Here is a 22,453-nt window from a genome sequence, read left to right as displayed (position 1 = left end):
GGCATTATTCCAGACTGTTTTTGAGTAAAAAAAAAACCCCAAAAGCGAGAATAATGAACCTGAAAGGCCTCAACCGACACATAGCATACCGCAGATTCAAAATGGAATCGATAAAGACCGTCATTCCCCTGATAGGGCTGTCTTATTTCATGGCAACCATAGACCTGAAGGATGCCTATTTCCACGTTCCCATACATCCTTCCCACAGAAAGTATCTAAGGTTTGCGATCCGTCAGGGTCCAGAGATCAGGCGCTATCAGTACAACGTACTTCCCTTTGGGATATCCTCTGCCCCTCGAGTTTTTGCCAAAATTATGGCGGAAGCTGTGTCCCACATCAGAAGCCAGGGTATAAGCATCGTACCCTACCTGGACGACCTATTGATAATAGGAGCCTCCTACCAGATCCTGGAAAACCAGGTGACTCAAACCCTGGACATTCTCCGATCTCTGGGATGGATCCCGAATATATATATATATATATATATATATATATATATATATATATATATATATATATATATATAAAAAAAAAAAAAAATCACAGGTCCAACCCTCTCGGAGAATAAAATTCTTAGGAGTCCTCTTAGACTCAAGAAAACAAATGTCCTTTCTTCCGGAGGAGCATCAGAGGTCCATAATATCAAAGATCTCGATTTTCAAAAAACAGAGGTCTCTGACCCTCAGATCAGCTATGTCCATACTAGGGTCAATGACATCCTGCATCCAGTCGGTGCCTTGGGCACAGGCCCATTCCAGGACTCTCCAGCCCCGTATCTTAGGAAATTGGAACAGAGTCCAGACCCCAGGGAAAGTGAAAGCTTCACTAGCATGGTGGCTGGACCACAAAAATCTGTGCAGAGCAGTCAGCTGGTCCCAGATCCCCTTGGTCACGGTAACCTCAGAAGGGCTGGGGATCCGTAGTGTCCCGGCAGCCATTCCAGGGGTTGTGGAACCAGGAAGTGAGTACAAAATCTTCAAACTTCAGAGAACTGAAAGCAGTTGAAGAAGCTCTGCTTGCTGCGAGACACCTAGTCCAGGGCCATCATGTCAGGTTCTACTCTGACAACGTGATGACAGTGGCTCACCTCAGGCACCAGGGTGGCACAAGGTCCAGCAGCCTAGAGGGCCTTTCAGGCCAAATATTTCTCTAGGCCGAAAGACGCCTTCTTTCAATATCAGCAGTCCAACTAAAAAGGTACCTCCAATCTTCAGGCAGACTTCCTGAGCAGAAGATGTATCCAGCCTGGCGAGTGAGTCTGAATGGAAGAATCTTTCAGAAGCCGGTTAACAGGTGGGGTCTTCCGGAGGTGGATCTTCTTGCATCGCGCAAAAATGCTCAAGTAGGAAATTACTTCTCCCTGAACCCCAGGGACAAATCCTTTGGCGTAGATGCCTTTGCCCACAAGTGGGGGTTTCATCTAGCGTACGCCTTCCCGCCAATTCCAATCCTTGCCGCAACCCTGAGGAACATCCGAGAAGATCAAACCCAGACCATCCTGGTAGCTCCGCTATGGCCAGAAAGGAGCTGGTATTCTCTAATTACAGAGCTCCAGGTAGACTGGCCGTTACTCCTACCCCTGGAGGATGACCTCCTCCTGCAGGGCCCTCTACATCACCCAAACCTTCGGGGAATAAAGCTAGCGGCCTGGTTACTGAGACCCAGATCTTGAAGGCCTGGGGTCTATCAGAGGCCGTAATGGAAACCCTTCTGAAATCTCCAACCGGGCACCAATGCTATATACAACAAAATATGGAAAATATTTTCCTCATGGTTTCTGCCAAATTTGCCTGACCCAGAAAACCCTAACATCTCCCGTATCCTGGATTTCTTACGGAGGTGGCTCGAGCTAGGTTTAAAGCCTAGCACACTGAAGGTACAGGTATCGGCCTTAAGCTCTGTTTGACCGTGACTTGGCCAGCCACAGATGGATAAAAAGATTAATGACATCAGCCACTAGGTTACATCCAAAAAATCAAGTAGTAATTCCACCATGGGACTTGAATGTGGTGCTTAAGTGGCTCACTCAACCACTCTTTGAGCCCTTAGCGTCTTGTACTTCTCAGCTCCTCTCTTGTAAAGCGGCCTTCCTTTATAGCAATAACTTCAGCAAGGCATGTAGGAGAGCTCCAGGTTATTTCTATTAGGGAGCCCTACCTAACCATTAGGGACGATTCCATAGTTCTCTCCCTTGATCCATCTTTTCTACCAAAAGTTGTCTGACTTCCACAGGTTGCAGAATATAATTCTCCCCTCGTTTTGTCAAAAACCAGCGAACCCTAAAGAAGGTGTTTCATACGCTGGACGTAAGACGCATAATTCACTATTTAGAGTATACCAAACCCTACAGAATCAACCACAACCTATTCATCCATGTGTCCGGTCCAAACAAAGGGAAGAATGTGGCAAAGAATACTATTGCCAATTGGATTAAAAAAAGCCATCTCTGAGGCATACCTAGCGCAGAACATCACTCCCCCTACAGGGATCAAGGGCATTCAACACGATCTACCTCTACCTCATGGGCTGAGAGGGCAGGCGCATCATCAGAGCAAATTTGTAGGCCAGCAAATTGGTCCCCCCCCTGTGCAGTATAGGTTGTTATGCCGCCTATGCTGTCGTGGAAGGTTGCTAGAGAAAATAGAATTAGACTTGCTGGTAATTTGGTTTCTAGAAACCTTCCACGACAGCACTACTTCCTTCCCTGTATTCATGGACAAATTCTGAGAATCTTAGGCTGTGTGCACACGCTGCGGAAAAGGTGCGGATTTTGTACAATCCGCAGGTGAAACCGCAGGTCAAAAGACCTGCGGTTTTACCTGCGGATTGCTCTGCGGTTTTGCCCTGCGGTTTTTCATCTCCTCAATGGAGGAGATGGCAAACCGCAGGAGAATCCGCAGAAAGAATTGACATGTCAATTCTTTCTGCGGATTGAAAACCGCAGATAATCCGCGCGGAAAATTCCGCACCGTCTGCACTGCGGTTTTTGATTCCCATAGGGAATCATTGTACTGTACACCGCAGCAGAAACTGCTGCGGGTCCGCAGCGGCCAAAACCGCTGCGGAACCGCAGCAAAATCCGCAGCGTGTGCACACAGCCTAAGGGTAACCGGTGTTACGGTGGTCAGTTATAAGTCACTGGTGAGAGGGAGGTTGGAGGGACCTTTTTAACCTCTTGTGCTTCCTGTCCCCCTTAGGGGGTGGAGACAACCTCCTATGCTGTCGTGGAAGGTTTCTAGAAACCGAATTACCGGTAAGTCTAATAATATTTGCAGCAAATAAGAAATCGACAAAATAAACCTGTGCTTTCAGACCTCAAATAATGACAAAAAAAACTCTACATGTAGAAACAACAATACTCACTCATGTTTTAACTCGGGAAGAGTTCAGAAATCAAGATTTTGTGAAGTAACCATTCACAGCTTTCATGCGTCTTGGCATGCTTTCCATCAGTCTTTCACACTGCTTTTGGGTGACCTTATGCCACTCCTGGCACAAAAATTTAAGCAGTTCTTCTTTGCTTGATGGCTTGTGACTATCCATCTTCCTCTTGATTGCATTCTAGAGATTTTCAATGGGGTTCAGGTCTGGAGATTGGGCTGCTCATGACAGGGATTTGATGTGGTGGTCCTTCATCCAAACATTGGTTGACCTAGCATATGGTGGTAGGACTGTTTTATGCTAATTATATGTACACTGGTTCAAGCCAATTTAAATACTGTATTATCCCTTAATGACCGCCGATGCGACTGCTAAGGGTACTTATACCACAGCACCATTAATTGACGGCACTGTGGAGAAAGTGTATAGCGCCCCCTAGAGTCAGATTTTCTCCGGGGTCTCGTCTGACTGGGGTAGGCGAGACCCCAGAGAACATGAATCTGGTTGGTTTTTACCGGCCCCCCCCGCTTTTGTGATCGCAGTTATTAACCATATAACGGTGACCGCAAAAAAGTCGTGATTTTTGCATGTAATTTCTCTCTCCTCTGATGTGCTGATGTGATCGCTTATTAGAGGAGGGAGAAATGGGGTTCCCCCCCCCCCCCCCCCGGTACCTCTCGGTGGTCCCCGGGCTCTCGTGCCTCCTGTGGTGGGGCCGCCATCTTGGTCCGGGAAGATTATTTGCTGGCTGGCAGATCCGATTCATCCGTTAGGGTTTGTCATAATGATCAAAATGTACCTCTATCAGTGATAAACAGGAGGGGGGGTATTTACCATTTTTGTTAATTTTATCACCCCCTTGGGGTTAGAATTGGTGTTGGGATTAGGCTTAGAATTGGGGTCGGAATTGGGGTTGGGATTAGGGTTGGGGTTAGGGGTGTTTTGGGGTTAGAGCTAGAATTGAGGGGTTTCCAGTAGTTACCAACTTTGGGTGTCTAATTTCTCCTGTTGCCATTGGCAAAATAAAAAAATGTCTAAAAAAATCACTATTGTGGAAAAAGATTTTATTTTCACGGCTATGTTATAAACTTCTGTGGAGCACTTGGGGGTTCAAAGTGCTCACCACACATCTAGATAAGTCACTTAAGGGGTCTAGTTTCCAAAATGGTGCCACTTGTGGTTTTTTCCACTGTTTAGGCACATCAGGGGCTCTCCAAACGCGACATGACGTCCGATCTCAATTCCAGCCAATTCTGCGTTGAAAAAGTCAAACTGCGCTCATTACCTTGCGAACTCTGCCGTCCGCCCAAAAAGTGGTTTACCCCCACATATGGGGTATCTGCGTATTCAGGAGAAACTGCACCACAAATTTTGTGGTTCACTTTCTCTTTAACACTTGTGAAAATAAAAAAAAAATTTGTTAATGTTTGTAAAAATAATTAAATGTTCATTTTTTTTTTCCTTCCACATTGCTTAAGTTCCTGTGAAGCACATAAATGGTTAATAAATAAGGGTTCTTGAATGTGGTTTTGAGCACCTTGAGGGGTCTATTTTTTAGAATGGTGTCACTTTTGGGTATATTCTGTCATGTACACCCCTCAAAATGACTCTAAATATGATGTGGTCTCTAAAAATAAGTCGTTAGCTAGGCTTCCTCCATATACGCAATTCCAGGATGATGGGGTAAGGCTAAGTGCACACGTAGAAGAAAATTTCTGCTTGAAAACCTGACTCCCTTCCCAGAAACCGCACCTATTTTTCCGCTGCGTTTTTTGCGCGGTTTTGATGCGTTTTTTTCCGCAGCGGTTTCAAAACGCACGGAAGCCAAAATCGCGGAAAAATCCGCAAAATTAGCATGCTGTGTTTTTACCGCAATGCTTTTTTTTTTCGCGGTAAAAACCGCATCAATGTGCACAAAGTGCAAAATGCATCGAAATGACTGGGAAGATTTTTTTTTTTAGCGGTTTTATAGTGAAAACCGCGGTACACGCTAAAAAAAGCTGTGTGTGAACACAGCCTAATACTTAGGCCTGATCCAGCATACTTGCCTAAGGTAGGTTCCACTTTCCATAGGACACAGGAAATAGGACGAACAAAACTAATAATCTCAGGAATTAAATCAAGTGGTGAACATATATTCCTTTAAGAACACTTTTTAATAATAATCATTTAAAAACACACCTCCCCAGTGAATATGGGCCATTGCCCTAACACACAAATATTCTTTGACCAGAAAAAATCTAGGCAACCCTACATTAGGCCTAATCTGTCAACCTGCCTTGCTGTGGAGGTTGGCACCCCCACTCAGCAAAGGCTCTCCCTCTCTCCCCTAACTGAGAAAACAATCAAATAGGATAGAGATGAAGGAAATAAAAAACTGGTCTTAAAAAATATCAAAACGGCCATAGGTATTCAATAGTCACCGGTATGCCTAGATTACCAATACAATATTAAAGGTCTTCACAGTGCATGATGATGATGTAAATAAGCTGCACAATAGTAGTAAATCATCCCACAAAAAAAATCACCAGATAGAAAAGATTAATTAGGCTCAAATATTTAGCCCAATAGTCATAATGGTGTCTTATCAATTGCAGGACATGCCCCCTATTCGTTTCCCCGCACTGATGGTTCATCAGGGGGCCATAACGATAGCAGCAGAAAATAGATGCCAGGTGCCAATGATGAGAAGGCAACATAACCCCAGGGCCAATCAAGTACCCTAAATACTGGGCTTCAGTGAGTGCTATTGCGCATTTTCTTGGGTTTGCTGTTAACCCTGCGACAGGTTGGTGTGCCAATCTGTACTGAAGATTACGATATCATCTACATATGCCGATGCATACTTCTGATGAAGCTCTAACACTTTGTCCAACAGCCTCTGAAATGTAGCCGGAGCCTCATGTAATCCAAAAGGCAAGATGACAGTGATGGAGACCCACCCTGGTGTTATAAAGGAGTTTTTTTTCCTTTTGTGGATTCTGTCAGTAGCACCTGCCAGTACCCCTTGGTAAGATAGTGTGGTGAAGTATTGGACCTACCCATTCTCTCCATTTCAGGAAGTCAATAGAAAATCGTAATGACCCGTCTGGCTTCAGAATTGGTACAATGGGGCTAGCCCACTCACTCTGGGATTCCTCCTTGACTCGTAACTGGAGCATCTGCTTTTCTTCGGCTGCACTGGCTTGCCTCTGGGCTTCTGGCACTCGGCGCGGTTTTCATCCGTACCCTTACCTGAGGCTCAGTGACAATGTCATGTCGGATTCCAGAGGTCCGGCCGGGCAGTTCTGAGAATACGTCTGTATTCCGCTGCACCAAAAAACAAGCCTCACGGTGCTGCTGTTTTGTGAGAGCATCATTTATCTTAACCTCTCTCCCGGCCCTGTCCTTGGCTGGAGACAGAAGGTTCCCTGATCGTACAACCGGAGTCGCTTCTGTAACCAAACACTCCCGGTCTTTCCGGACTCTTAGCAGCTCACGTGATACCGTTGTTCCGGTGTTCTAGTTTTCTCTTTCTGGGCTGGTACACTCTGTAATTCACTTCCCCCACCTTTTCCTGTACATTATATCGCCCTTGCCACTTGGCCATGAGTTTACTCTCTGTTGTGGCACTAGCACCCAATCTCATTCTTTAAAGGTCCTGACCGTCGCTCTTTTATTATGTGTGACTTTGTGCTGCCTGGGCATCTATTAGACTATTGGCATGACTGCTGCAATCCGGTCCTGCATACTTGTCACGTGCTCGGTCACATGACACGACTGGGGCACCACCAGCTGTTCCACCATTTAATCCCAGATTGTATGAACCCTGTATAACAACTCCTGGTTAACAGCTATGTGGGGGGAAAACCGCCTCTGCATCCGGTTGCTGAGCCCCCCCATTTATTTCTACCACTTTTTCTCATGCCTGAGCCAGAGTCGGATTCTGGAGCTGAGCTGTCTCAAACATACCAGGGGATACTTCCAGCTCGGGAATGGACAGGGTCTCCTCGACTTAAACTCTGTCCCTTGGTTGGCGACCCCCCCCCCTACGGCAGGTGTTCCTGACTCGGGATCTTAGTAATTGGGGCGTCTTATTGACACCATGCCATTACTAACGTCGGGGATTGAGGTCACCACTACAGGGCAAGTGGGACGAGTGAGGCTAAGTGCCAGAATTGGCGCATCTTAGTATACCACTGAGATTAATAGCCTGGGAAGCTCCATGGGTATCTTACCCCCCCTTCCAATGCTATGAACATTTGCCCCCTGCCATTGGCTTTCCCTCTGCTGACTATGAAAAGTGCGCCAGAGCCCACACACTGTACTAATTGTATTTGTCACAGGCATCTGTATATCTACCTATTCTAATTGTATTTACTGTATGTAATCCATATCTTCTATCCTCTTGCCTCCTGCAGTGATATTACAGCGGTACATTGCACATGAGTTGCCAGCTTTTCTTTTTTTCTAGCTCTCTATGCTACTATACATGTGTATATAGTGTGTGTGTGTGTGTGTATATATAATTTATAGACACATGTATACAATTTTGGACACACATCCATCAGGGGGAGGTCACCTTACCGTGGTTGATGGGCTTACATGAATTGGCAAATTTGTGCACTGAGAACCTTCATTTTCATCTTACTGTAAGTTTTAAGAAAAAGTTGTTTGAAAAAAATATTTGAGGATTATCCAAATTGAATGGTTTTAATGTGTTTTCACATGGCCTAGGTTCATACACATGTGCTGCTATATTCTGTGTATATATAAATTTTTTTTTTTTCAAAGAAATTATTCTTCAAAACTATGTGTGAATGACAGAATTGCTGTGTGTAAAGCTCATGTTAATATCGCATTGCAATCGGGTAGCAATTGCACTGCACTTGGATGTAAATCGCAGGATACTAGGTGTCAGAAATCGGATTGTACTTACATTACACTCCTGCAACTCTCGTCAGGGAAACTCGGACCGATTTTTGCATACGTTAAGTATGACGCTGGCCTAAATCGCCATATCTCCAGACAGTCTTTATACTTCAGAACGGCAAGCTTTTATTACTGTATTATTGAAAGCATAAGAAGCATCGGGCCAGAAGACTCACCTAGGTTTTGGATTGGAAAAATAGAAGAAAAAAAAATATCGATAAATGTGGTCATGTCACTGTTAAGGGGGCGATCTTCTGACATTGTTACGGGGTAATGTCCCCCAAATCTGTACTTATATCCTCTATCCTGGTATGTGTATATATATTCCCAATCTAGATATATATGAACCCCCTATCTTCATACATATGATATCCCTCCCAAGTTTACATGGCCCTCTCATCCCCATCCTGGTGTATGTGGCCTCATCATGCTGCACACATGAAAAAAAATAAACCATTCTACTTAACTTCCCTCCGATCCCTTAGAGGAAAGAAATGCATCTTATTGTGCGAAAAATACGGTTTATTTACTTTTTCTTGTTAATTCGCAATTACTTAATATTTAATGGAACTTTTTTTAAATTTATAAAAGTGATGCTCCTATGGGGGCTAAATTTTCTCCATCAATAGCGAAGGTAGTCATGGCCTGGAAAGAATAAAGCTATATTTGATACAAACAATCTCTTTATCCCTTTTGTAAGTCGACCAGATATTATACGAGCTGCGTCTTCCTGACACACCCTATCCCCAACTCGCACCTATGCTAAGGTGTATGCAGTAGTGCTTCTGTTTTAAAAGAAACAAAGCTTTATGGAGTTTATGGACTGAATCTGGATCCTTTTCTTTCTTGCAAATATAATTGACGTCTGGCAGAGACCTTATCTTGTGGGTCCAGCACTGATACTCACAGGGAGTTTCCACCAAGGGTGAGCTGCTGTAACTGTGAAACATTGCCATGTACAGTATAAAAGAATACTTCATAAATAATAAACCAACACAATTATCCGACTCAGTGCATTTCTCCTTCATCAGAATGTTCATCAGGAGTATCGTTAATAAAAGATATATAATTGAGTACAGTATATGTAGCCGTGGTTTGGAATATTTATTCAATATTCACATATACCTTAGCGTGCTCAGTGTGGTTGTATTTGTTACGGTGTGATATTAGTCACAGAACTCTGCACATTTATTTCATTAAGATGATTGCCAATTTCATTTACTGCACCTGTATTCTGCTACCATTTTTCTGCATTCAAATGTTGATGGGAAATATGCTGGACTTCTGCTATGTGTGAACGTTCCCTTGTACTGAACCTTGTTCCATAAGACTATATTAAAGGGGTTGTCTGGGCTTTTCACATAATCTCAGTGCATATCTGGGCTGCAGAATGCTGACAATAAGTAATTTACATTCTGTGGCCAGTTTGTAGGGTTTCCAAGATATGATCTCTTGCTTCTATGAAAAACGTCCAGGGGGGTGTGTTCTGGCTTTGAAATGAGAACTGGTCGTTTCCTCCTACTCGACTAAAAACATGCCCCCTATAGCAATAACCCCACCCTCCATAGCTACAGGCCCTCCCCGTCCACATGAACAAGCCTATCCCTCCTCACACAGTAACAAATCCTCCCCCCTCTAGCAGCCTCAGTGCAGAGAGCAGACCACCCAGCTGCTCCTCCCCCAGACACGTTGAACAGTGATCTATGGAAAGTGAAACTAGTAAGGAGGAAATGACCAGTTCACATTTCAATGCCAGAACACAGCCCCCTGGATGTTTTTCTTAGAAGCAAGAGATCATATCTTGAAAACCGTGCAGACTAGCCACAGAAGGTAAATTACTTATTGTCAGCATTCTGCAGCCCAGATATGCACTGAGATTATGTGAAAAGCCCGGACAACCCCTTTAAGCTTTTCAGCGTATCCAGCTCATAGATTGCAGAGCATTTTCATGGTGCCTTGTGATTCTTAAGACTGACTTAGAATGTCGCTTGCGGTACACTGACGTTACATAATTACCAGTAATTGTGTATTAGTCTCAATTTCCCAATTTTTCATGATAATGCTTCAAGTGATGTTTCTGTGCTCAGTCCTTCAGGTCAAACCCCCCACTAAGGCGGAGCCCGCGATTGGCGGAGAAAACTCCACCAAGCTATGTGTACGACCAGCTGTACCCTGAGCTGAAATATATCAGAAGGGATGTGGCGTACACAAGGACGACAAGTAAGGTTTATGTCTGTGTTTTGTTCTACATGACTATAGGTTTGTTTTCCTGTTACAATTGTATCCACTTTTTAGCTGAGAGCAGAACTAAATGTGTACAGGTTTACCACCCTTGTATCCACTGCCAGTGTCAGAATTTAATAGTCGTACGTCCGTATAAGACCACATTCAGTAGTTGGTCAGTATTTACATGAGTATTTGTTAGCAAAGGCAAAGACCATAAGTGAGTGAAATACGCAGAAGTGACGACGTGATTCTAATTTCTACCTTTCCTTTTGAAAAGGGACCTGGCTCACAAGTACCGATGTTAAATAGGGAGTGTTTTTTGAAAATTGTCTTATTTTGATTCCTGTGTTAATAATGGGGCAGAATGGGAAGAATACAACTGCCTTATCAACTTTACCACACGGGGATCAGTATAAACGCCCCCCCCCCCCCAAAAAAAAAATAAAAAATAAAAATGAATTGCTGGATTTTGTTCTGCCTCCCAAAAATCTGAATAAAAGGCGATGAAAAAATGTCATGTGACCGAAAATGGTACCAATAAAAATGTCAACTCGCCCCACAAAAAACAAGACCTCACATGACTCCGTGGGCCAAAATATAGGAAATGTGGTGATGCCAGAACTATTTCTTGCAATAAAAAGTGTTTGCCATGCGCCCAAACAGTGGTTTACCCCCACACATGGGGTATCGGCATACTCGGGACAAATTGCACAACAACTTTTAGGGTCTGTTCACACGGAGTTTTTTGGCTCTGCGGATTTTGTGGTGAAATCCGCAGGATTAAAGTCTTGCGGATTTGCCTGCGGTTTTGCCCTGCGGCTTCACACCTCATAATGGATGAGGTGTGAAACCGCAGCAGTTCTGCACAAAAGAATTGACATGCTGCAGATTGTAAACCGTGGAAAAATCCGCAGCATGTGCACTGCGTGTGTGGCTTTTTTTTTTTTTTTTTTTTGGGGAAATAAAGGTACTGTACAACGCAGCAAAATCTGCTGCTGACCCGCAGAGCCAAAACTGCTGTGGATCCACAGCACATACCCTTAGGGTGTGTGCACACGCTGCGGAATCCGCTGCGTTTCCGCAGCGGCTTTGGCTGCTGTGGACCCGCAGCAGCTTTAGCTGCGGTGTACAGTACCATTCAAATTAATGGGGGGAAAAAAAAACGCTGTGCCGACGCTGCGGAAAAAACGCGCGGATTTGCTGCGGTTTTGAATCCACAGAAAGAATTGCATGTCAATTCTTTCTGCGGAAACCTATCTTTACCATTGTGGAGATAGTGAATCCGCAGGACCAAACCGCAGATAATCTGCAGGTCTTTTGACCTGCGGATTATCTGCGGTTTTTGCAAAATCCGTGCGGATTAATCCGCAGCGGATTCCGCAGCGTGTGCACGTACCCTTAGGGTCCAATGTCTCCTTTTACCCTTGGGAAAATAAAATATTGGGGGCTGAAAGATCATTTTTGTGGAAATCGATTTTTTATTTTTACAGCTCTACATGATAAATTTCTGTGAAGCGCTTGTGGGTTCAAAGTGCTCACCACACATGTAGATAAGTTTCTTAGGGGGTCTGGTTTCCGAAATGGGATTACTGGAGTGGGGGGGATTCCACTGTTTAGGCCCATCAGGGGCTCTGCAAATGCGAAATGGCGTCCGACCTCAATTCCAGCCAGTTTTGGATTGAAAAGTCAAACAGTGCACCTTTCCTTCCTTCTGTGCGATTTAAGGGCATGGAAATTCAAATTTGAGAAATTGCAAAATTTTCGCCAAATTTCAGTTTGTTTTTTTTTTTTTTTTTTTTTTTTTTTATTTTTTCACAAATAAATGCAAGTCATGTCAAATAAATTTTACCACTATCATGAAGTACAGTATGTCATGAGAAAACATTGTCAGAATCGCCAGGATCTATTAAAGCATTCCAGAGTTATTACATAATGACCAGGCCAATTTCTACAATTCTGACCACTGTCCCTTTAAGTGTAAACCACCCGTGTGTGTGTGTGTGTGTGTGTGTGGGGGGGGGGTGAGGTTAAAAGGTTTCAATAAGAATAATTTTTCTATTTGTTGGATTGCTTCTTTACTTTCCTGTATTCACCACACTTGTGTTTAGGGTTGTATTTTGTAGCTTCATTATAAGGTCACGCTTAACGTATAAAATACGGTCCGTTTTCTACGGACGAGAATCACAGAAATGTTCTCTGAACAGTAATGTGTGTGTGTATATTTAATATATAAAGCTCAGTGTGTATGTCCGGGATAGGCATCCGCACCGTCGCAGCTACGGCCGCAAAATTGGTACAGTCACACGTCTGGACCCCGAGAGCGTCCTAAGCTATGTTGTGATGCAAAATTTTAACCCTGCGTGTTCCAATTCATCAAACAATTTTGCCCCCATCTACATACTGGGGAAAAAGTGTGTGCGTATCAAGCACCGCCCCTCATTATGATGTCACAATGGTTGACTATGGGATGGAGAATGTGTGATGGGTATATGGGCACTGGACTATGGGATGGAGGACATGTATGACGGGTATATGGGCACGGGACTATTGGATGGCGGATAAGTATGATGGGTATATGGGCACTGGACTATGGGATGGAGGATATGTATGATGGGTATATGGGCATGGGATTATGGGATGGAGGATATGTATGACTGGTATATGGGAAAATTTCATACAGATATAGATGGCAGAATAGCCGATCAATTGTCGGCATCTGTAAAATCATAACAGAACCCGACTGGATATGAGACATGGTTTACACACACAGTAAACCATTGCATATCCATTATTTTTTATGTCCTTCACTAATAATGTTAGTAGTGTATGTGTGTAAAAATTTGGAGCTGTAGGTGTTAAATTAAAGGATTAATTTACGGAAAAAACTGGCGTAAGCTCACGCGCAATTTTCTCCTCTAGAGAGGGAAAGCCAGTGACTGAGGGCAGAAATTAATAGCCTAGAGAGGGACCATTGTTTTTTGGGCCCTCCTGGCTGAAAAAAATCTGGCCCCAGCCACCCCAGAAAAGGTGCATCTGTAAGATCCACCAATTCCGGCACTTAAGCGCTCTCTTCCCATTGCCCTGTAGTGGGTGGCATATGGAGTAATAAGGGGTTAATGTCACCTTGCTATTGCACGGTGACATTAAGCCTGGTTAATAATGGAGGTGTCAATAAGACACTTATCCATTATTAATCCACTAGTCTGAAAGGGGTTAAACACACACATTAAGAAAAGACTTTTCATGAAATACACATTTTTTTTCCATCTTTATTTAACTCCCAATCCAAGCAAAGCCATCGTTTTCCTGTTAAAAAAAAAACAAAACAAAAAACTAAAAACTCAAAATAAAGAAGCAACAATCCCATACCTCTCTGCCATATAGTCAAGTCCCACGCCGCAATCCATCATATCAAGGGGTTAAATGGTTTACAACTGCGAGCAGTGCTAATGCGACCGGCCCGGCTGTAAACCACAGGGGGATGAATAGCTGCCTGCGCAGCCTCCCCGCCTGACCGGAGTTGAACTGATTAGCGTGGGAAAGTTTCTGATCATTTTCTCATGCTGTCAGTTCACCGCAGGTCCGGCGGGGGGAGTCTGCGCAGCCTCAATATATATTCTATCACTAAATAAATTTTTGAATGAAAAAAAAATCTAAACCATAAAAATACACACTTGGTATCGCCGCGTCTGTAATGACCCGACCTATAAAACTGTCCCACTAGTTAACCCCTTCAGTGAACACCATAAAAAGGCAAAAAGCAATGCTTTATCATACCGCCGAACAAAAAGTGGAACACGCGATCAAAAAGTTGGATGTAAATAAACATGGCATCGCTGAAAAACATCATCTTATCCCATAAACAAGCCCACATACTACTCCATCAAAGTTATAGCTCTCAGAATAAAGCAATGCAAAAACATAAATATATAAATGAGGTATTTCTGTAATCGTATTAACCCGAAGAATAAAACTGCCTTTTCAATTTTACCACACATGGAACGGTGTAAACGTCCCACCCAAAATAAATTTGTGAATTGATGTTCTTCCTGCCCCCAAAAATCAGAATAGAAAGCGATCAAAAAGTCTTGTGCTTGAAAATGTTACCAATAAAAAAAACATCAACTCATCCAGCAAAAAACAAGACCTCACATGACTCTCTGGGCCAAAATATGGAAAAATTATAGCTCTCAAAATATGGGGATGCAAAAACTATTTTCTTTTTGCAATAAAAAGCGTCTTAGTGTGAGAGCAGCCAAACATAAAAAACAGCTATAATGCCTCTTTCACACGTTCTGATATTTCCAGTACCGGTGGTGTCCGTGTGTGTAATACTTCTGGCACATGTGTGACATGCATGTGCCACATCAGTACCACAAGGACGGGAGCCTTGGAAGAAGTGTTAAAGGAAGCACTGTTCCCCGGCATTGGTTGCTGAACACGGCTCTCATTATTCTCCCCTGCTCTGCCGGCGATCGGCGTGAGCAAGGGAGAATGATGAGAGAGATTTAAGTAGTAATAGAGACAGTAGGTGGTGGCTGATGGGGCTAGTACTCCCATCAGCCTACCCTTGCTGCTGCTAATAACAGTCACAGCAGGAGCGGAGGATGAGTGTATAAATCTACCGCTCCTGTGCTATAAATACGTTAATAAAAAAAAATTGGTGTGGGTTCCCCCCTATTTTTGATGACCAGCCAGACCAAACTCAAAAACTGGGGCCTGCAACCCTCAGCTGTCAGCTTCAGCAAGGCTGGTTATCAAGAAGGGGGTCCACATGCCGTGTTTTTTTTTTTTTTTTTTTTTTAAATTTAAATTTTAAAATGGCGTGGGGTCCCCCCTATTTTTGACAACCAGCCTTGCTATAGCTCACAGCTGGGGGCTGGTATTCTCAGGCTGGTAAGCAGCTATGGATATTGACACCCCCAGCCTAAAAATAGCAACCCCCAGCTGCCTAGAAAAGGCGCATTTATTAGATGTGCCAAGTCTGGTGATTTGCCCAGCTCTTCCCACTTGCCCTGTAGCGGTGGCAAATGGGGTAATAGCTGTGGGGTCACCACTAGACAAGTGGAGGTTCTTCGGCCGGAGACCTGTGGGACAACACTTGCCATGGCGAGGAAGGAAGAAAAAGATGTGGTTGATGGGGTTGGACGTTGGTTGGCGAGACCCGCTAGCCTGCATTTTAGCACTGTGACATTACCACATTAACGCATGTTGATCGTGTATGAGCCAGATCATGCATGTAGTACTAAAATTATTTCATTTTATTTGTACTCTACTAGGTTGTTTTTAAAAAAGTTGACATATTTTTTTTTAGACTTCTACCAGTCTGTTAAGAAAAAAAAAAAATCCCACGCTAGGCATCTGCAGAGGAATGCTGCTGTCCACTGTCAGAGCTGGGCCTCAGGATGCATTAATTGTTGTGGTTGCATAACTGTGTCTACGTAACCTCCTCCTCTTTTTCCTCCTCTTCCTCCTCCTATGCTGAGCTACTAATTGCATGCTTCAGGGTTTGCACAAAGTGTGATCTACTACCACATCGTCATCCTCTCTGTTCTCCCACTTCTCACCCTGATAGTCGCCCTCCTCCTCTTCCTTCCTTGAAAGCATAGTACAGTCTGCAGGCGCCTGAAATGAGTCTCGTCACAAATGGATCACCTTCACCCGATGGGGTTAACTTCTCTTGACGAGGGTTTGGTTTATGCTCTGATTAAACTTCATCCGGCCATGGATCAAAGTGAGAAAAATATTTGGACATCGGTGCAGATGATTTCCTCCTCTTAACTATGTGAATCTTTAGAGGACATTTCCTATGCCCATGGCATACAATGTGTGAAGAGATCTGCAGACTCTGCCCTCTGTGGTTCCTAACAGTCGGGCGCTTGGAGAGTTGTGATGTGGGGGAAAACGAGGGTAATTGGGGTGCCACCACTGAGGACTGTACTGTGTGATAAGGTGGAGGAAGAGGAGCAGAGTTCACTTGATGCAGCGCTTGTCATCTACTGGAGCACATGTTCTTTCTGGCCCTCATCTACAAATTGTACCATTGTACGGCTGCCAAGGAAAGGGAGCCGAGTTGCCCGTTCATTAACAGAAGTTGTAAAAATGCTGCGAAAAATTCTGACTGGAGTAAAACAAACCAACTTCTCATCCCTCATATACCTGTCTCACAACCCTAAACAGCTATTCAGTACTTTCAATTCTTTCCATCGTCTACCAGTTCCCCCTCCCTCTCACCTCAGGTGAATACTTTGCCTCACCACTTGCCAACTTTACACAATAACTTGCCACCTCATTCCAAACTTTACCACAACCACACTTCATCACAAGCCTAACCCACCTCTTCAACCTGTCACTAATGACTGGTGTCTTCCATCCTGATTGAAACGTGTCTTGATCAGACCCAGCCTCAAAAAGGCCACCCTTGACCTATCCTCTGTGTCTACGTATCGCCCCATATCATTTCTCCCCTATGTCTCCAAACTACTGGAACAACACATCCATTTTGAACTGTCCTCCCACCTTTCCTATTGCTCCCTCTTTGACCGCTTAAAATCTGACTTCAGACTTCACCATTCCACTGAAAATGCCTTGACTAAAGTGACGACCTACTAACCGCCAAATGAATGCGACGTCAGTTTGTCCTCCTCCTTCTCCTGGACCTGGCATCTGTCTTTGACACAGTGGACCATACCAGTCTTTCTGATCTGTTCAGATTACAGACTCGGCCCTTTGTTGGATCTCCTTGTACCTAACAGGACATTCAGTGTCTCCCACTCACCAATCGGTTCTTAACAGTCTGTGCTCTTCTGTCCATCAGCCGGTCCAGATCGTGCCTGCCAGTGCCCATCTAACACCCATCCAGCCTGCACCTGCCAGTGTTTTTCTGTTCCTCAGCCAATCCCATCTGCACCAGTGGTTCCAGAGTCCTTACAGTACCGGTCTGCATTTTTCATCCCTCCTTTGGCCCGAGCAGCTAAACTTCTGTAGGGGGTCAGCTTCCACCTTCTGTAGGTCAGCCATGGAGTAGCCCCTGGTGCCACCTTTGTACCTCTTGGGTCGCAGTATTCGCCTGCTGCCACTTGTCCGAGTAGGGATTTGGTAGGCCACCTAGTTACTCCCCTTCCAGGCTTTCAGAAGGAATACAGAACAGTGATTCCGCCACCTTGCCCGTTAGTCTCCTGCTGGGTTGGGTGTACTGGAAGAGGTGTCGGTCCCTGCTATACTGAATCTACTTTATTGCAAATTATGCCACTTTGTTGGTGTCTGCCACTAATTTTTGTAAATGTGTAGACTTCTGGTTGGGTCTCCTTCATGCATGTTGTCTGTAGCTGTAGGCTTCAAAGACCGTCAGGCCTTTGCTTCTTTGACTCGGTGATACTATCCTATTTTTCTGACAATATTGGTCTACAAAATTTGATATTTGTGCCATCTGAGTGTGGCTGAGTATGAAAGCAGGTTGATATGTTGCATGTGGTGTCAGGGCTCCCAACAAAGGGGGTCTACATCGATTCCTTAACCACCTCGTCTTACTTTGACAGCTAAGGGAAAGCTTTAAATGCTGTCCCAGACCTCAATACCTCATGCCTGGCTGATTTCTGCAGTGCCATGCTACAGTTAGTACTGTGGGTGAATTAAGGCAGCTTTCCTGGTGTCTGCCCCTCATTTGATGTGTTTTGGCATAATTTGGGGCCATTATAAGGTGTGCATACGTTTGTTTTTGCCTCCCTTTGAGATGAATGGCGTTCGGTTATGTTCTGCGAATATTCAACAAATCGGCGAATATTGCAAATTCGGTACTGGTAATCCGAACATTGAAATATTTGCTTATCTCTAATTCCCATCTCCAAGATCCTCTTCCGTTATCTAGTAGAGGTAATAATAATCAATACTGGAAAGGAAAAAAACCTGCACTGCTGCAACACCTGAGCCCATATATCCACTGTGTGATCACCTCGTCAAATACATCGCCCCTACAGATTCACAGGTACCAGCTCATATTAACAATTGCATAAATCCATATACTAAAGAGAAAAAGGATGGCACTTACTGTTTCTAAAATCCAATCTTTGTTGTGACAAATTAAAACTCACGACCCGTAGAAGCGCCAGTGAGCACGAAACAGTCGTCCGACTTTTTCTTCCTGCTCTATCCCCCCCCCCCCCCCCCCTGCTGAAAATGTTTTAATTTGTCACAATAAAGATTGGATTTTAGAAACAGTGAGTGCCACCCTTTTATCTCTTTAGTATATGTAATAATATCGGATACCTCCAATTATAACTGTAGTATAGTGTTTGGTTTTTTTTTTTCTTCATTTGCTTTGGCTTTCCTCATGTTTAGGCCTTGTAGGATCTTGGGTATCCATGGTTATGTCCCCTGATGAAGTGACAGCTAGTTAGCTAGTTGCTAGTGGTCGTAACGATGGATACCTAAGATCCTGCAATGCCTGCACATGAGGAAAGAGACATAGCTAATCAGAAAACTAATAAAATTCTAATTGGAGGTATTTGTTAATATTACACCTAATACAAATTGGGATAGGATCTTGGAGATGGAACTATCCCTTTTAATTGTATACCCTTTAATGACATATAATGTATAGAGCTATCAAACATTAGCCTCTGCTATATATGGGGCAATGCTGCTTTCAAGAGAAGTTGCAAATGCAGGAAGCAAATTTGCAATCAGCCTGGAAGCTGCTCATGGGACCTATTTGGACGTTCCAGTATGACGACGATCCAAAACAGATGGCCAAATTGACCTGTCATTGGCTTCATCAGAAGTGAAGCTTCTGGAGTGGCCATCTCGGTCTTCTGACCTCAATATCATCGAACCTCTCTGGGGAGATCTCAAGCATGCAGTTCATGCTAGACAGCCCAGAAATTTACAGGAACTGGAGGTTTTTTGCCAAGAAGAGTGGGCAGCTTTACCATCTAAGAAAATAAAGAACCTTATCCACAACTACCACAAAAGGCTTCAAGCTGTCATTGATGGTAGAGGGGACAATACACGGTATTATGAAATTGCGTTTGTGAGATCCAAGATGGCCATAGTCCAGGGAGGTAGTGTATGACAGACCTCCCACTCCACTCCTGGAATCCACGGCATCCGCACTCGAGCAGCAGTCAGACTGACACCATTCCAGAGCCATCAACTCTCCACAACGGTGGACCGGAGAAGTCAAGAATTGTGGCCCCCTGTGCAGTGCAAGCAGCAATAACAGGTCTGTGCTCCTGCTCCATCCCCCCCCCCCTGCTCTCCCCACGACAGGCGTGTGTCCCGGCCTGTGCTGCTGCAGACCACAGCCTAGACACCTGAGCTCTGCAATCAGGTGCCAATCATATCGCCGCCAACCGCGCTCCCAACTAGAGGTGCGGCAGCGCTGCAGTGATCAACCCGGAGACTGGGACAGCAGAGGAGGAGGCCTAGTGCTTTAGATCCTGGCGAAGGCCTCCTTGTGAAGACTCGGCAGCAGCAACTGCGGAGCACAAAAGGAGGCACGTTCATAAGTGCCCACCAGGCAGAGATCCCTGCACAGCAACACACGGGGAGTGGAGAAATCCTTTGGTGACAGTTATCTGCCACCTGCTTCATGTAATAGTTGATTCTCTATCACTTTGAAGATGACTGCTATATAATACTCCCTAGCCTGGTATACACCATCTGAGAGTACCAGAAGGCTCTCCTCATATTTTCTACAACTTCTACTCCATATTTCAATACTGCACTTGCGAGTAACTATGATGTTTTAGCTAACCTCATTACTAACAAGGGGAGCTCTAAAGGTACTGTCACACTAAGCGATATCGCTAGCAATATCGCTATAATTTGTGACGTTATAGCGATATTGCTAGCGATATCGCTGTTTGATACTTACCAACGACCCGCTCCCCCGCTGGTTATCGCTGATCGCGCGAGAACGTCCTGGACTGTTTCTCGTCGTCAGCTTCCTGTGGAGAGACGAGCGTGGAGCCGGGCGGGAGGACGTCAGGATCGCCTAGTGTGACACGTAAGTAGCGACCCCCGTCCCCAGCGATGTCGCTGGTGAGAGCTGCCTGTGTGGCAGCTCACTAGCGACCACTTAGCAATGAACCAGCGATCCTGACCGCGTCATATCGCTGGTACATCGCTAAGTGTGACAGTACCTTTAATCCATAATCTGCTCTACTCTTTTGATTACTGGATAATTGCAATCATGGGGAAATCAAGTGTTAAAACACAGGAAAGCGTATCCAAAACGACAATCTATTACACAAGCAGATGTAGATAACTTCCTGAAAAAAGCAAGCTACTCTGCCAGACCCCACAAAGTCCTTCAGACACCCAGACATGGCACTAATAGAGGACTCTGACTCCGATCTAGAAAGTGACTCTGATGTGGGATGTACAACAAAAGATGCCTTAGTTACCCGCTGGTTTATTAAACAAACTATCTAAGGCTCTTGAGCCAATTGGTAAGGAGCTTGCGGAAATAAGTCTTAGTTACTCACCGTATTTTTCGGAGTCCATGACGGCACCACCTGAGAGAGGGGATCCGCCCTTCAGGAACAGGAACAACCTACAGATAAATAAGGGCGGCACCTATCCCATGCATCAGTTGGATTACAGAGCCCAAGAGGACACCAAGGTTAATGACATGATTTATGTACAATGCTATTACTACTTGACTATTTACTACTAGTGTATATAAGAGGAAGTGCACACCCAACTCTAAATAAAAGGGAGGGAATCTACGGGTGCTGTCATGGATTCCGACAAATACCGTTAACAAGTCAGTAACTAAGACTTTATTCAATCGTCCATGACAGCGCCACATGAGAGAATTACAGAGTAATAATTGCTTATGAAGGGACTACAGCCTGCAGAACCCTTACACCAAAGGAGAGGTCTGAGGAAGCACTCAAGTCTAGTCTATAATGGTTGAAAAAGGTGCTCGGAGAGGACCAGGTAGCTGCCTTACATATCTGGTCGATTGAGACTCCTGATCTCTCCGCCCACGAGGTTGCCATGGCTCTGGTGGAATGTGCCCACAGCTTGCCAGGAGCAGACCTGCCCTTTGAGGTGTATGCTAATGAAATGGCTTCCCTAATCCATTTAGCTAGTGAGCTTTTTGATGCCCGAAGGCCTTTCCTAGTACCCTAATATGAGATAAACAAGTCGTTATCTTTTCTCCAGGGCTCCATAACTGCCAGGTATTCCAGGAGACATCTCCCAACATCCAGGGTATGTAGTTTCCTTTCCTTTTCGTTAGTTCTTCCATCTTTTGTCCCTAATCCAACTATTTCCTGTGTCCTATGGAACCTGGAGGCTACCTTCGGTATGTATGCTGGGTCAGGTCTCAATATTACCCTATCATCCCTTATTTGTGTATAAGGAGGAAGTCTAGATAACGCCTGAATGTCGCTTACTCTGCGAGCTGATGTCAGTGCTACCAGGAAGGCTACCTTGAGGGACAGGGTCTTTATGGAGGCTGATGCAATAGGCTTGAATGGAGCTTCTGTCATGGTGGTGGGGACTAGGTTCAAATCCCACGCCATGAACCTCTTTCCATACTCTCCTAGATCTATTTGCCACCTTAATGAATCTGCTGACCCAGTAATTACTGGCAATGCTGCAGTTAAAAAGGGCCACTAAGGCAGATACTTGCACCTTAAGGGTACTGGTGGAAAGCCCCAAGTCCATACCTTTTTGCAGGAATTCTAAAATCTGACTAATTGGAGCTGTTTGACCAGCCACCATGTGTGAGTCCTGAAGGAATCTTTTCCAGATTCTGACATCTGGGCTGTAATAGTTTTCCTACTTTTGAGTAGGTTATTGATTAGGCCTGGAGAGAAACCTCTCTTTCAGTAGTGTCCATTCAAAATCCATGCCGTCAGATGTTGGCCAGCATCCTGAGGATGGAAAACTCGTCCATGGGATAGGAGATTTGGGACATCTG

This window comes from Dendrobates tinctorius, unplaced genomic scaffold, assembly GCF_039654945.1.
Source record: "Dendrobates tinctorius isolate UK_male_01 unplaced genomic scaffold, ASM3965494v1 ptg000019l, whole genome shotgun sequence".
In the NCBI taxonomy this organism is placed as follows: Eukaryota; Metazoa; Chordata; class Amphibia; order Anura; family Dendrobatidae; genus Dendrobates; species Dendrobates tinctorius.
The sequence above is the reverse complement of the archived record's forward strand: the minus strand, read 5'-3'. Positions refer to the sequence as shown.